General features: G+C 36.7%; 1 protein-coding gene across 1 annotated transcript in view; it reads right to left on the bottom strand.

The window, feature by feature from the left end:
• The window catches only part of DCC (DCC netrin 1 receptor), a gene marked incomplete at both ends in the record, with an annotated part of 1,164,115 nt that overhangs the window by 296,970 nt on the left and 850,110 nt on the right, over positions 1-17,035 (bottom strand). The window lies entirely within an intron of this gene.

Raw genomic sequence — 17,035 nt, 5'->3', positions numbered from 1 at the left:
TCTCTTGTTGCGGAGCACAGGCTCCAGACGCGCAGGCTCAGCGGCCGTGGCTCACGGGGGCAGCCGCTCCGCGGCATGTGGGATCCTCCCAGACCAGGGCTCGAACCCGTGTCCCCTGCATCAGCAGGCGGACTCCCAACCACTGCGCCACCAGGGAAGCCCCCAAAATTTTGTTTTTAAAAATGGATCTTGGGATTGTATTAAAAAGTTTGAAACCTCTAATCTATTTAGACTTCATTGTAGTGGAATCTGTAAATCACCCTCATTTATATAATCTGGGCTGCTCTCAGAAAACACAAGTTTCCTAGACAGGAGATCTACTGAATCAGAAGTGTGTGTGTTGGAGGGTGAGGGGAAGGGTTTCTGCATTTTAAACAAGTACCTGCCTTAAGGGATTTCAACGCTCCGTAAAGTCTGAGCATTTCAACTCTGGCCTTCAACTTCTCCTTTCTCCAAGCTGATAACCTCCACCTGCTGACTCAGACACATCCAGCTTCAGTTCCAGGACAGTGAGCAGATTCAGTCCCACCTGTAGCTGAGGTTCAGCTTTCTAGACCTGGCATCTCATACGCCCAGAACATCTCTTTGACTACATCAAAGCTAAGGATAATCAGAAAATGCCCCAACAATCACTAACCAATATGCAAGGGGCAAGCACCTGCTCCCTTTATCATTGGTAGAGAAGTTAATTTCTTCCATAAGAACAGAAAATCTGTTTGATCTCATTCATAGAGGTGTTGAGATTCCTGACTGATAAGCAAAGAGGCCTCTTTTTAAACTAGCGGAGCTGAAGTGTTTAGCTAGTGTCTGTCACGTGGTATACACTCAATGAATATTTATTATTAAACAAACAAATGAATAAATGAAGGTATGAATGAATAAGCACATGAAAGAATTTACCCAAGATTTTGATGGAAATAATCTTGAAATTCTTCATTGCCTTTTCTGTAATAAAACTTCCAAATTAAGAGACCATTTGGAGATTTTTTTAAACTGACAATGTTTCCTTTAAGTACCATGATATTTGATTTCAATTTGATTTGATTAGCACTCAGATGAAACACAAATATGCTTTTTTCTTTCTTTGAAGTACAAAAAAGAAAACTCAACTAGGAAATATTGAAATATATATATCTCTGGAGAAATAGATGTTGATACTACCGCCATGGACATATACATATATATATTCTTTGCAACATTTAGACTAATCTATGCATAAAAGATAAAAATCTATGGTCAGCTTCATATTTGCAAAGGATGCATATTGTTTAAAGTCAGTACGAAACATTTCTTCACATATAAATCCTTTTTGAGTGTCTTCAACATTACCCATGTAAAAATAGACAATGATCTAGTTAATAGCTACTGCCTCTCAGCTAAAACACAAAACAGTCTGTCAAATAGATTTCTCTGAAAGATGAGAAATGTTTAAGTAGGAGGAACTTGAGTTACTACACCAAAAAAAACCCAAAAAATTTCTTATCGTTTATCTCGGAACAGAGTTATTTGTAGAAGACACAAGTAATTTCTCCCAGTTCCATTAAGAGTAGATATGTCATATGATCTCAAGTTAATTTTCTGAAAATACAAAATTGTTCTTCAATACTTTTTAACCTACCATTACATACTTTTCAATGTATTTGAAACATTCATTTGTATTCAATATGTAGCATACTTTCTATAAAGTGTTCAGGAATCATGAAGATGATGCTCTTAGAAACTATCAATTTCACATAGTTTTCCAGTGGACTGAGTGATGTTTTTGACAACTTTAGAAAACTAACGAAGGCTACCATTTTCTACGTGAAAGAGCAACATAATAAATGAAATAAGTAGATTTCAATGTTGAATGTTACTGGGAGTATATATTCCAATTGCATAATGTTAGAGGGTTTTTTAATGAGATTAAACTAAAATGACCTCAGGGGAAAGATACATTAGGTTTATGTTGGTTGCTAAAGCAGCTATACCTTAAAATACGACTCTTATTTAGACAGTTGCACTATTACCTGACAACATTTGCTCTATATTTATCTAAGTTATGCCCATTTGATTTAGTTTTGTTTATTATTTAAATTTACAATGTTTGCTAATGAAATGTATGCCCAGTGCTCTGATTTGCATTTTCTCTAAATCTAACACACATTTCCGAATTGTTCCAGACCACAGCTGCTGATCAATTAGAGGTTTTATTTTACTGCCAACAAACCTTGAGGGCTAAGGTAAAGCTCTTCTCTGTGATCTCAATTTTTCCCTTTCAAACATTCTATAAGAAAATATTCTAGAACTTGGAATTGAGGAAAAACCAGAATTACATCCAGAAATGCTAGAAGTTTTTAAGATTGCTTAATAAAATTCGTTGAGGTGTCAGCTTTGTTCACTTAACAAACTGCAGCTCCTCTGAAGTGTGTTTTAGGCTTATCAGAGAGAAATACATCGTTGCGAGATACAGAAGCTTAATTGTAAATTCCCTCCAGGAAAAACTGGGAAGTCAAGGAAATGTGTTTTTCTTTTTAAAATCCCCTTCTTAGCTCTCCTTTCTCAGCATTTACACCCAATCTCTTCCTATGCTTTCCACAGAGTTCCATTGGATGGTTGAATCCATCTCCTAGCTGCTGATCTAGAACTTACCTTCTGCCTGGGAACTATTTCCACTGAGAACTTGAAACACTTGAAGACAAAGCTTATTTTGAATTCTGCTTTGTACCCTTTACCTCATAAGACCCTATAATTTGGAGACAGTGTGGCCAAATGACCAACAACCCTAACCTCGGTTCGAATCCCAGTGCTGCCACTTCTTCTCTGTGGGGCAGTGGGGCCCATTACCTGGTCTCTCTAAGCATCAGTGGTCTCCTTGGTAAAATGAGGATAATTATACAAATGACCTTATCACTTTTTCATTATGCAACGTGCCTCCACCCCAACCATGCCCTCCTTTTTTTCATTAGTTTAGATTCCGTGGGTCTTCTTTTTAATCACTCCCTTGTCAAACCTGATAACTCCACCCCTTCTCCTTTGGCAAACTCTGAACAGAATAAAAGAAAACCTTCTCCCTACCCCAGGCCAGCAGCCAAGCAACCAGCCATGGGAAGAAAAACAAACACAATTGTGTTGGCCAGTTTCACTTTAAATTCATGACATCAAATCTCAAATGGTCACTCCACACTGCTGACATACATTATGATCTCTTTCTATAATCTGGAATAACTATTGTTCATCTATCCCCCTCTTTTCAAACCCTCAATACTTCATCCTCCAAGCCATTACACTCTGGTGATGATCTTTTCTCACACTTCTCATCTTCCCAGCTCCAAAGTGACTGACACATCTGCATCCACACCCACTCCCTCCATCTTTGCTCATCTTACCAAGATTGAAGTATCCTCTGCTGTTTTGCCTACTCAATGGCTTGCACTATTGCAAGTTTCTATTCTCTCTTCTGCATCATGAATCACCCTCTTTGTACTGCATTATTCCTAAAAGTTGCAGTATCACTCATGTTCAAAAACAAACAATGAACAAACAGTAAAACATCCCTCAAGCCTACCACCTTCTAAAATTTCACTATCCATTTCTTTGCTCCAATTCAGAGCAAAATTTCTCAAAAACATCATCTACATTCAGTCTACGCAATCCCCCAACTTCCCCTCCATCATCACGCTCCTTCCCATGGCGGTCACTTTGCTGCTGTTATTCTACTATATCTTTCATCAGCACATGACATAGTTAACAGCATCCACTCTACCCCCTGACCTCTATAACACTAAACCTCTGTTTTTTCCTACCACTCTTGTTCCTTCTCGTCTCTCCAAACTCTAAATGTATAGTGTTCCCAAGATCTATATTTGTTCCAACTATAATCTCTCCCTTCATGTCATCAACATGACAGTGACTCCTAAATATCTACCTCTTGGCCAGTCATCAGACCTCTAGTCTTATATACCAATTTGTCTACATGACTGACATCCCTAATCATATGTCTAATAGTTATCTCAAATTCAACACGTCCAAAAACTAATTGACCGTTCTCTCTAAACTAATTTTTTTCTCCAATCATCCTTATCTCATTAAACAACTCCACAATTCACTCATTTTTCTGTAGCAAAAATCTAGTCTCTGTCCTTGATTCTTCTCTTTCCCGTCTCTCTGTGTGTGTGTGTGTGTGTGTGTGTGTGTGTGTGTGTGTGTGTGTTTAATCCAATCCACTAGCCAACCTTCTTGGCTCCAGATACAACACATATGATTTTTTCCATTTCTCCCTTCATCTGCTCTAATGACTCGCAGGTGTCAACTACAATCATCTTATAGAGATCACTCAACTGTATCTTCACTGGTCTCCTGGCGTCCACTCTGCCCTATCCCCAATAATTTTCCTCATAGCAGCCAATTTGATCTTTTAAAAAGTTGAATGAGATTATTCCCCTTTCAAAACCCTTTTCATTGTCCACAGAATGAATCCCAGTGTTTACCATGCCCTATAATGCCCCTATGATCTAGCTCTGACCCAGGGATCTATAATCCACTCATACTGCTATTATTTCAAGTTCACAATCATGCACACATGGGTCTCTCCTCAAGGTTTCTGCACTAGTTGTTAGCTTTACTTGGAATGATTTAAGTGTGACAAAACTGGCCCTTTTTCATATTCTTGTCTCAGCTCATGTCATCTTCTTAAAAGGCCCTGCCCTGACAATCTAATTTAAATTAGCTCCCTCTGTATCATATCCCTGTGCTTAACTTAGAAGGACATTTGACTGCCTTCATTGTAGCTTTTCCAGCAATAAGCTCAGTAATCACTGGTTTAACAAATAATACTTACAGTGTTGTTATAAGGAGTAAATAGGGCTTTCATTACTTAGCACACTGCCAGCCACAAAACACCTGCTGAAAAAGTTACTGTCATTATTATTGTTGTTATAGTTATAATTAGGTGCTCCTTAAATATGTGTCAAGAATGTTAATGACAATAACTCATGCTAATATCTTACATCTTTCAGACAAAAGATTTGTTTTTCAACAGTTATTTTGTAAGATAAATAACATTTTAAGCTAAACTAGTGAATTACATGAATATTTCAACATCTCTTAAATCAAATCACATAGTTAGCAACTGATTTTACCTACTGGTAGGACTGAATCTATTCATGTCCTCTAACTAATCAACCATTCCAACTATAAGGGCAACTTCCACGAACTAAATTAAAATCAGAGACCTTATCACTAGACCTAGGTTCATTTAATTTAAGCCCATTAATAAACCTACCACTTTTCAAAAATGTATGGCTTGAGCTTTTCCTTCAGAGCCAACCAGAATTGGATCCATCGGAAATCTGTGTGATGAAGTACATATTACAAGGTGATATTAAAGTAGGACTAGAACTCCAGAGAGAATGGTAGTCTATCACATAATTTAGACTCTTTGTCATAGCCTTTGTGCAGGTATACTAAGTGGCAGTGACTAGAATACATTTGGAAAGAGTAAAATATATAACCTCAAAACACACAATAGCAAAAAATGATGTATTTAAGTATTTGAAGTATGAAGATGAGAACTTCTAGAAAATGTTTTTCTATCCTGTTTACATTATAAAATTTCATATAGACATGGAGATTTAATCATGTCTCTAACTTATTCGAATCATGTAATAGACACCTTCGCTGGTTCTTAATCCCTATTCTTTAGTTACGTACATAGGCACTTTATAAAGACTGTTCCTAGATTTACTTCTAGCTCTTCATAAATTTTTCTTCTTTCACTAACTCAATTTATATTTTTACTTCAAATTAATTCAGGTAACAATGTAGGGGATGCGGTTACTCAATTTATGGAGTACGTTGTTCTGGTTTGGAATGTATATTGTGATGCTAAGGTAAGAGACTGAAAAAGTTTTAAAGATAGTATTTACTACAAAATGCTTTTGTAGAAAGAAATCATTTGGGAAAAGCAGAATTAGACAAATACTTTTTACAGGCTTTTGTATCTTCAATAGGGGATTTATTTTTCTCACACTTTAAAAAAATATCATTGCTTGGAAAAGTACCATGAGATAAGTATCTAAGAAAATGAGTGATAGTATGATATAAAGATATGCTTAGAATTTCCAGAGTATTCTCTTCAACTTATTTGCAGAATGTATTTAAATGGCATGATACATTTATATTATTTAAAAATTGGTTATCCAAATTTTTTTACTGTCTTAATATCCTTCCCATTCAGAGTTTATCCATTTATTGTGTTTTCACTAAAAAAGATGAAAACTGCTGACTTACTGGAACTTCAAAAATAAATCAAACGATCAATTTAACTACTGGCTAGGAGCTCTGATCTAAATTATAATGGGATATAAAACTCATGCTGGTGACCAAAATTATGTTTCCCAAAGTTACTCCAGAATAATCTCATGCATATATTTCTGGTTCTTTATTGTTAACTACGACAGATGGCTTTACCAGTAGATTAAAAAAAAAAAAGTACATCAGTGTGGGACTTTGGAACAGAAGTATTCTGAAAGCAGTATCAATAATGGGAAGGGAGGAGTTTCTTCCCAGCCAGTTAAAGCATCTTCCTATATTCTTAACCACTACAGTTCATTAAATCCTTCATTTCCCTGTGAAAGGGAAGACCTAATGTTTTAAAAGTGTTTTATTTCTCTATTAAGATAAATTGAAAAGGCAATAATAAATTTTTCTGTGAATTGGTGTCCTCACTCTTTTATAAAATAAGTCAGGAAACAGAAAGTATAATGATCATTGCCAGGGCCTGGAGGAAGGAGAGGAATGGAGTATTATTATACAATGGGTACAATGAAGATGAGAAGATGAAAAGAGTTCTGAAAATGAATGGTGATGGTTGGACAACAATGTGAATGTACCTATGCCTATAAACTGTACACTTAAAAATGGTTAAAATGGTAAATTTTATGTATGTTTTACCCCAATTAAAAAAATGTATTTTTCAAAGAAGTAAGTAGGATAGCAGCTATCTGAAGATGGGTTCTATTCAAATTACAGACACAGTTTTATTTTTGAGGGAGTCTCATGAATTATTACATGTTGTCTTATTTTAATATAATTTAAAAACATATCTTGTCTAGCCTACAAATTCTAGACAAAAAAGAGAAAGATTAGACTATAAGAATTATCAGGAGACATTCCTTTCCTTATAATTATGCTCTCACCCTTCCCAAACACTTTCATTCGTTGTTCCCTGGACATTATCTATGCTCAGAGAACAGTTATATAATGAATCAATCACAGAATCAGTAACTTAAAAAAAAAAAAAATACAAGAGAGCTGTACCTACTTGAATTGAATTCAAGACACTATATTCGAGCAGAAATTTTCTGTGTATTAGCTAGCTCAGGGTCTCTTCCCTCCGCCATCAGGGAACTGCCCTGGAGCCCGAGGGGAGGGCGGCCTCACTGAGGCTGCCAGCTCTGGAGGGGTCCCACCAGCCAAAGCCACAACAGTCCTTGGGACGGCAGGCCAATTGTTTCAACAACTAACTTAAAGACAAAATGGAAAAACAAGGAGCTTTGTGCCTGAGATCATGTTCATGTGAAACCAGGGATGGCCATCTTGTGCCAGAGTGAGTACAGAGGAGGAGCTTCAAGATGGCAGAAGAGTAAGACGTGGAGATCACCTTCCTTCCCATAAACACATCAGAAATACATCTACATGTGGAACAACTCATACAGAAAACCTACTGAATGCAGGCAGAAGACCTCAGACCTCCCAAAAGGCTCTTGGTGCGCCAGCCAAGCATCAGGGCTATGCCTTTGAGGTGGGAGAGCCAAGTTCAGGACACTGGTCCTCCAAAGACCTCCCAGATCCATGTAGTATCAAATGGAGAAAATCTCCCAGGGATCTCCATCTCAATGCCAAGACCCAGCTCCACTCAATGACCCACAAGCTACAGTGCTGGACATTCTGTGCCAAACAACTAGACAGGAACACAACCCCACCCACTAGCAGAGAGGATGCCTAAAATCATAATAAGGTCACAGACACCCAAAAACACACCAGCAGATGTGAAACTGCCCACCAGAAAGACAAGATCCAGCCTCATCCACCAGAACAGAGACACTACTCCTCTCCACCACAAAGCCTACACAACCAACTGAACCAACCTTAGCCACTGGGGGCAGACACCAAAAACAACGGGAACTATGAACCTGCAGCCTGCGAAAAGGATACCCCAAACACAGTTAAGTTAAGCAAAACGAGAAGACAAAGAAACACACAGCAGATGAAGGAGCAAGGTAAAAACCCACCAGACCTAACAAATGAACAGGAAATAGGCAGTCTACTTGAAAAAGAATTCAGAATATTGACAGTAAAGATGATCCAAAATCTTGGAAATACAATGGAGAAAATACAAGAAATGTTTAACAAGGACCTAGAAGAACTAAAGATCAAACAAACAGTGATGAACAACACAATAAATGAAATTAGAAATTCTCTAGAAGGGATCAATAGCAGAATAACTGAGGCAGAAGAATGGATAAGTGACCTGGAAGATAAAACAGTGGACATAACTACTGCAGAGCAAAATAAAGAAAAAAGAATGAAAAGAACTGAGGACAGTCTCAGAGACCTCTGGGACATTAAACACACCAACATTAGAATTATAGGGGTCCCAGAAGAAGAAGAGGAAAAGAAAGGGACTGAAAAAAATAGTTGAAGAGATTATAGTTGAAAACTTCCCTAATATGGGAAAGGAAATAGTTAATCAAGTCAAGGGAGCACAGGGAATCCCATACAGGATAAATCCAAGGAGAAGCACATGAAGACACATAATAATCAAACTATCAAAAATTAAATACAAAGAAAAAATATTAAAAGCAGCAAGGAAAAAACAACAACTAACATACAATGGAATCCCCATAAGGTTAACAGCTGATCTTTCAGCAGCAACTCTGCAACCCAGAAGGGAGTGGCAGGACATATTTAAAGTGATGAAAGTGAAAAACCTACAACCAAGATTACTCTACCCAGCAAGGATCTCATTCAGATTTGATGGAGAAATTAGAGCCTTTACAGACAAGCAAAAGCTAAGAGAATTCAGCACAACCAAACCAGCTTTACAACAAATGCTAAAGGAACTTCTCTAGGCAGGAAACACAAGAGAAGGAAAAGACCTACAACAACAAACCCAAAACAATTAAGAAAATGGTAATAGGAACATACATACTGATAATTACCTTAAATGTAAATGGATTAGATGCTCCAACCAAAAGACATAGACTGGCTGAATGGATACAAAAACAAGACTCATATATATGCTGTCCACAAAAGACCAACTTCAGACCTAGGGACGCATACAGACTGAAAGTGAGGGGATGGAAAAAGATATTCCATGCAAATGGAAATCAAAAGAAAGCTGGAGTAGCAATTCTCATATCAGGCAAAATAGACGTTAAAACAAAGACTATTACAAGAGACAAAGAAGGACACTACATAAAGATCAAGTGATCAATCCAAGAAGAAGATATAACAATTGTAAATATTTATGTACCCAACATAGGAGCACCTCAATACATAAGGCAAATACTAACAGCCATAAAAGAGGAACTCTACAGTAACACAATCATACCAGGGGACTTTAACACCCCACTTTCACCAATGGACAGATCATCCAAAATGAAAATAAATAAGGAAACACAAGCTTTAAATGATACATTAAACAAGATGGACTTAATAGATATTTATAGGACATTCCGTCCAAAAACAACAGAATACACTTTGTTCTCAAGTACTCATGGAAGATTCTCCAGGACAGATCATATCTTGGGTCACAAATCAAGCCTTGGTAAATTTTAGAAAACTGAAATTGTATCAAGTATCTTTTTGGACCACAATGCTATGAGAATAGATAACAATTACAGGAAAATATCCGTAAAAAATGCAAACACATGGAGTTAGCTAAACAATACACTACTTAATAACCAAGAGATCACTGAAGAAATCAAAGAAGATATAAAAAAATACCTAGAAACAAATGAAAATGAAAACACAATGACCCAAAACTTATGGGATGCAGCAAAAGCAGTTCTAACAGGGAAGTTTATAGGAATACAATCTTACATTAAGAAACAAGAAACATCTCAAATAAACAACCTAACCTTACACCTAAAGCAATTAATGAAAGAAGAACAAAAAAAACCCAAAGTTAGCAGAAGGAAAGAAGTCATAAAGGTCAGATCAGAAATAAATGAAAAAGAAATGAAGGAAACGACAGCAAAGATCAATATAAGTAAAAGCTGGTTCTTTGAGAAGACAAACAAAATTGATAAAACATTAGCCAGACTCACCAAGAAAAAATGGGAGAAGACTCAAATCAACAGAATTAGGAATGAAAAAGGAAAAGTAACAACTGACACTGCAGAAATACAAAGGATCATGAGAGATTACTACAAGCAACTAAATGCCAATAAAATGGACAACCTGGAAGAAATGGACAAATTCTTAGAAATGCACAACTTTCTGAGACTGAACCAGGAAGAAATAGAAAATGTGAACAGACCAATACAGACCAATCACAAGCGCTGAAATTGAAACTGCGATTAAAATCTTCCAACAAAGAAAAGCCCAGGACTAGATGGCTTCACAGGCAAATTGTATCAAACATTTAGAGAAGAGCTAACACCTATCCTTCACAAACTCTTCCAAAATATAGCAGAGGGAGGAACACTCAAACTCTTTCTAGGAGGCCACCATCACCCTGATACCAAAACCAGACAAACATGTCACAAAAAAAGACAAGTACAGACCAATATCACTGATGAACACAGATGCAAAATTCCTCAACAAAATACTAGCAAACAGAATCCAACAGCACATTAAAAGGATCATACACCATGATCCAGTGGGGTTTATCCCAGGAATGCAAGGATTCTTCAGTATACGCAAATCAATCAATGTGATACACCATATTAACAAAATGAAGGAGAAAAAGCACATGATCATCTCACTAGATGCAGAGAAAACTTTTGACAAAATTCAACACCATTTATGAAAAAACACCCTCCAGAAAGTAGGCATAGAGGGAACTTACCGCAAAATAATAAAGGCCATATATGACAAATGCACAGCCAACATCGTCCTCAATGGTGAAAAACTGAAACCATTTCCACTAAGATCAGGAACAAGACAAGGCTGCCCACTCTCACCATTCTTATTCAACATAGTTTTGGAAGTTGTAGCCACAGCAATCATAGAAGAGAAAGAAATAAAAGGAATCCAAATTGGAAAAGAAGAAGTAAAGCTGTCACTGTTTTCAGATGACATGATACTCTACACAGAGAATCCTAAAGATGCTACCAGAAAACTACTAGAGCTAATAAATGAATTTGGTAAAGTTGCAGGATACAACATTAGCGCACAGAAATCTCTTGCTTTCCTATACACTAATTATGGAAAATCTGCAAGTGAAATTAAGAAAACACTCCCATTTACCATTGCAACAAAAAGAATAAAATACCTAGGAATAAACCTACCTAAGGAGACAAAAGACCTGTATGCAGAAAATTATAAGACTCTGATGAAATAATTAAAGAAGATACAAATAGATGGAGAGATATATCATGTTCTTGGATTGGAAGAATCAACATTGTGAAAATGACTCTACTACCCAAAGCAATCTACAGATTTAATGCAATACCTATCAAACTACCAGTGGCATTTTGCACAGAACTAGAACAAAAAAATTCACAATTTGTATGCAAACACAAAAGACCCCGAATACCCAAAGCAATCCTGAGAAAGAAAAACGGAGCTGGAGGAATCAGGCTCCCGGACTTCAGCCTATACTACAAAGCTACAGTAATCAAGACAGTATGGTACTGGCATGAAAACAGAAATATAGATCAATGGAATAGGAAAGAAAGCCCAGAGATAAACCCATGCACATATGGTAACCTTATTTGTGATAAATTAGGCAAGAATATACAATGGAGAAAAGACAGCCTCTTCAATAAGTGGTGCTGGGAAAACTGGACAGCTACATGTAAAAGAATGAAATTAGAACACTCCCTAACACCATACACAAAAATAAACTCAAAATGGATTGAAAACCTAAATGTAAGGCCAGAAACTATCAAACTCTTAGAGGAAAACATAGGCAGAACACTCTATGACATAAATCACAGCAAGATCCTTTTTGACCAACCTCCTAGAGAAATGGAAATAAAAACAAAAATAAACAAATGGGACCTAATGAAACTTCAAAGCTTTTGCACAGCAAAGGAAACCATAAAGAAGACGAAAAGACAACCCTCAGAATGGGAGAAAATATTTGCAAATGAAGCAACTGACAAAGGATTAATCTCCAAAATATACAAGCAGCTCATGCAGCTCAATATCAAGAAAACAAATAACCCAATCCAAAAATGGACAGAAGAACTAAATAGACATTACTCCAAAGAAGATATACAGATTGCCAACAAAGGCATGAAAGGATGCTCAACATCACTAATCATTAGGGAAATGCAAATCAAAAGTACAGTGCAATATCATCTCACACCTGTCAGGATGGCCATCATGAAAAAATCTAGAAAAAATAAATGCTGCAGAGGGTGTGGAGAAAAGGGAACCCTCATACACTGTTGGTGGGAATGTAAATTGATACAGCCACTATGGAGAACAGTATGGAGGTTCCTTAAAAAACTAAAAATAGAACTATCATACGACCCAGCAATCCCACTACTGGGCATATACCTTGAGAAAGCCATAATTCAAAAAGAGTCATGTACCACAATGTGCATTGCAGCTCTATTTACAATAGCCAGGACATGGAAGCAACCTAAGTGTCCGTCGACGGATGGATAAAGAAGATGTGGCACATATATACAATGGAATATTACTCAGCCATAAAAAGAAACAGAACTGAGTTATTTGTAGTGAGGTGGATGGACTAGAGTCTGTCATAGAGAGTGAAGTAAGTCAGAAAGAGAAAAACAAATACCGTATGCTAACATATATGGAATCTCAAAAAAAAAATGGTCATGAAGAACCTAGGGCAAGATGGTAATAAAGATGCAGACCTACTAGAGAATGGACTTGAGGACAGTGGAAGGAGGAAGGGTAAGCTGGGATGAAGTGAGAGAGTGGCATGGACATATATACACTACCAAATGTAAAATAGATAGCTAGTGGGAAGCAGTCACATAGCATAGGGAGATCAGCTCGGTGCTTTGTGACCGTCTGGAGGGGTGGGATAGAGAGGGTGGGAGGGAGGGAGATGCAAGAGGGAAGAGATATGGGGATATATGTATAACTGATTCACTTTGTTATAAAGCAGAAACTAACACCACTGTAAAGAAATTATACTCCAATAATAATGTTAAAAAAAATGTTCTGTATATTATGACTGAATACAAATAACAGTGTGAAGTTTGCGAGTGTAAATATTATTGTAAATGCCAGCTTCTAATTTATCTTTACACGGAATCAATCATCTAAGTTCTCCTATGTCTCCTCCTTCTCTACATTAAATTTGAGAAATCTACCACATTTGTAAGCGGAGGACTCAGAGCTCCAGTTCCAAGTAACTCAGTGGCCAAAGTGTATTTTACGAAGGATTTAGGATGATTCAGAGAGAAACAAACAAACAAAAAATATTTTTCATGAGCTATCTAAGGCCTTTATACAACACAAAAGAGGGAGATTAACATTTATAAGCATCATGGTGTGACAGCAGAAGTGGTTCCAGAACACCTACACGAACTGTGCAGTTTCAGAGAGGTGAGGTTGCCAGACAGCAGGAAACAGTGTTAACGTAAGTGCTCTCTGCACAGCCAAGAGAAGACAACCCCAATTACAGAATAAAAACAAAACAAGGCATGCCCCCGCAAAAACAACAGAAGACCTGCAAATTAACATCATAATTCAACTGGCTCTTTGTTCTTACTTCTTCCAGTTTCTCCTCTTCTCCTTATTTTGACAATTTTGCTCACAGTGGCTACCAAGTGAATATCCCAGGTGGGGATCAAATGCAAAAGCCTCACTCAGCTATCTGCTTGGCTGTCACTTTTTTTTTTTTTTTTTTTTTTTACGGTACGTGGGCCTCTCACTGTTGTGGCCTCTCTTGTTGCGGAGCACAGGCTCCGGATGCGCAGGCTCCGGACGTGCAGGCTCAGCAGCCATGGCTCACGGGCCCAGCCGCTCCGCGGCATGTGGGATCTTCTCGGACCGGGGCACGAACCCGTGTCCCCTGCATCGGCAGGCGGACTCTCAACCACTGCGCCACCAGGGAAGCCCTGTCACTTCTGATGATAAGAGAATTATCACTAGCCCAATGACAGAAGACAGAGACCTCAGTCAAAATCCTTCCTGTATATGTATGTATATGTATAACTGATTCACTTTGCTGTACAGCAGAAACTAACACAACATTGTAAATCAACTATACTCCAATAAAAAATTAATTAAAAAAAGAAATAAATTATTTCTTTAACCGTCAAAGCTTAACTGAAAAAAAAATCCTTTTTTTTCTTTTCAGGGCCTTTTTCAGAGGCCCACGTACCAAAAATATATATATATATATATATATATATATATATATATATATATATATATATATAAAAATGATAATTTTATACCTTGTATTCACTTCTCGGTTCTATGTACAGAAATCCTAGCCATCTGTGTGCAAATACCAAGAAATTTTCTCATTGACCGTCAATAAAATGGTCAATTATATTCCATAATTACAGATATGATATAGAATAAGAATTTAAAATATGACTGTTCCTTCTATATTAAATAAAAATTCCAAGTAAATGAATAACATTAAAGTCATAATTCTATTAGTCTAAAAGAATACAACACTATTCAACTACAATGTTTCTTTCTTTACAAATTTCTTCCTTAAAGTGGTAATCATCTGGGGCAAATATTAGTATATTTGAGAGCTTTTCTTTTGTTTCAAACAAGAGACAAATATAAAAATATCATATTATTGTTTTTCTCTGCATCAACATATTGGGAATGATAAAACAGTGCTTTGATCATCCAGTTCCTTTCCTCTTGGTAACAATCCAAGAAAAATAATTTATAATGCCTGAAAAGCTAGGAAAGAAGATAACAGAGGGAGGGAGAGGAGAGCAAGAAGCTTTCTAGTGCCTGGGCCTGCTGTATTCATTCTGAAAAGCTAATGAACAAGTTAAATTTTCTGGTAGTGCAACATTACACAGATAACTTCAGGAAGATAGAAGCAGGGGTGTTAATATTTGGTTGCTGCAAACACTGCAGATTTTAGAAGAGCAAGGCCTGTGATATTTGATTATGTGTATGTGTGTGTGTGTGTTTATGTGTGTGTGTGTATATATATATATATATATATCAGTCGAAAAAGTCAATTTTGCAATCCAGGAATTCCCTCCTACAGGAGGGTAATAAATTCATATTCAAAGACAGTCAGCAACCAGGGTCATTCAATAATGCCTTATTCACATTCCAGAAGAAAACATTCATCCTTTGCTAAAGTAGACTTTTTATGGGATACGAGCATACACACACAAAATAGCTTATATCAATTTCTATGTTCTGTCCTGAAGGAAAGATGTAAATCGGGTGAAACTCTAATAAAAATGAGTCATTAAAACAAGAGAAACTACAATATGGTCTCCCAGTTTCATTCATTAGCAACCTACAATAATTATAAAAATCTACTTGACTTTGATTTGGCAACCTGTTAACTAGAATAGCTGTAAACATCTGTAAAATATTTAATGTTGTAAATAATAATGTCATTTTTAGGGTGATGTCCATTTCTCGTTATTTTCCTTTAGCTCATTTTTCTTCCCTTAGTTCATTTATTTTTCTCCCTTCTAAGTTTAAATTTGTTTCATTCATTCTTATCCAATTAGTGCCTAAAATTATAAGAGGATAACCATTTAAGAGACATTTCACTAGCTCCAAAAGGTAAACTCGTTTGACAGAGGTAAATCTGATCAAAATCACAAAATATGGCTTCGTCAGAGACTTTTGCAAAATATGGCAAGAAATTGTACATTGAGTGAAGTAATAGCTACTGATGCTAAGTTAGATCCTTTGCATATGCTATATTACTACTTCCTCATGACAAATCAATAAGGGAGGGATTAACATGCACACTGTATGAATATAGAGAAACTGAAGTTTACTGAGGTTCGAAACTTTTCTGACATCGTATACAGTTACTAGAAGAGGAAGCTAGGATTAAAAATCAGAGTATGACTTTCTCTGAGACACATATGATTTTCCTGTCATCTTCTAGAGCTTGGAGACCGGTTAGGCTAGTCTCCTCACTGAGACCCAGGGAGAGTGAAATTATTTCGCTAAGCACACACAACCAGATGATGACAGAGGCAAGCCAGGCCAATCTTACTTTTGCTTTCCTCTACTGTGTGGTTTTCGCTTCTTTCCAATGCTGAGTGAGACACACTTGAAAAAGGAGATATTTCTAGAAAACTGATTCTGGCATTAACTCCTTATCTTCAGCTACACCCAGCCTAATTTAAACCCTTTTGAAAGTTGTATCAACTTTTCAGGCCAGTAAAACATTAATCACTGATTAATACTGCTTCATACAGATAACCTTATCAGACCTCAAGAACAGCCTTCCATGTCTATATTTATAAGAGAAGAAGAGGAATGAGGATGAAATATTCAATTCAAATTAAATCTACCAGGAAACAAAGTCTCTCTTTATCCCAACTCTTGTAATTACTTTTTTCATTCCTACATTCAATTGTTCCATCTAGCACATTATGTCCTATACAGTAAGTCCCCCACATACAAATGAGTTCCATTCTGAGAGCGCATTCAAAAGTCCAATTTGTTCATAAGTCCAACAAAGTTAGCCTAGGTACCCAACGAACACAATCGGCTACATAGTACTATACTGTCATAGGTTTGTAATACTTTTCACACAAATAATACATAAAAAAGCAAACACAAAAAATAAAGAACACATTTTTAATCTTACAGTACAGTACCCTGAAAAGTACAGTAGTACAGTACAACAGCTGGCACACAGAGGCATGTTCGCATC

Source organism: Grampus griseus (assembly GCF_964374135.1).
Source record: "Grampus griseus genome assembly, chromosome: 12".
Taxonomy (NCBI): Eukaryota; Metazoa; Chordata; class Mammalia; order Artiodactyla; family Delphinidae; genus Grampus; species Grampus griseus.
This window is presented reverse-complemented; position numbering and strand designations above follow the sequence as displayed.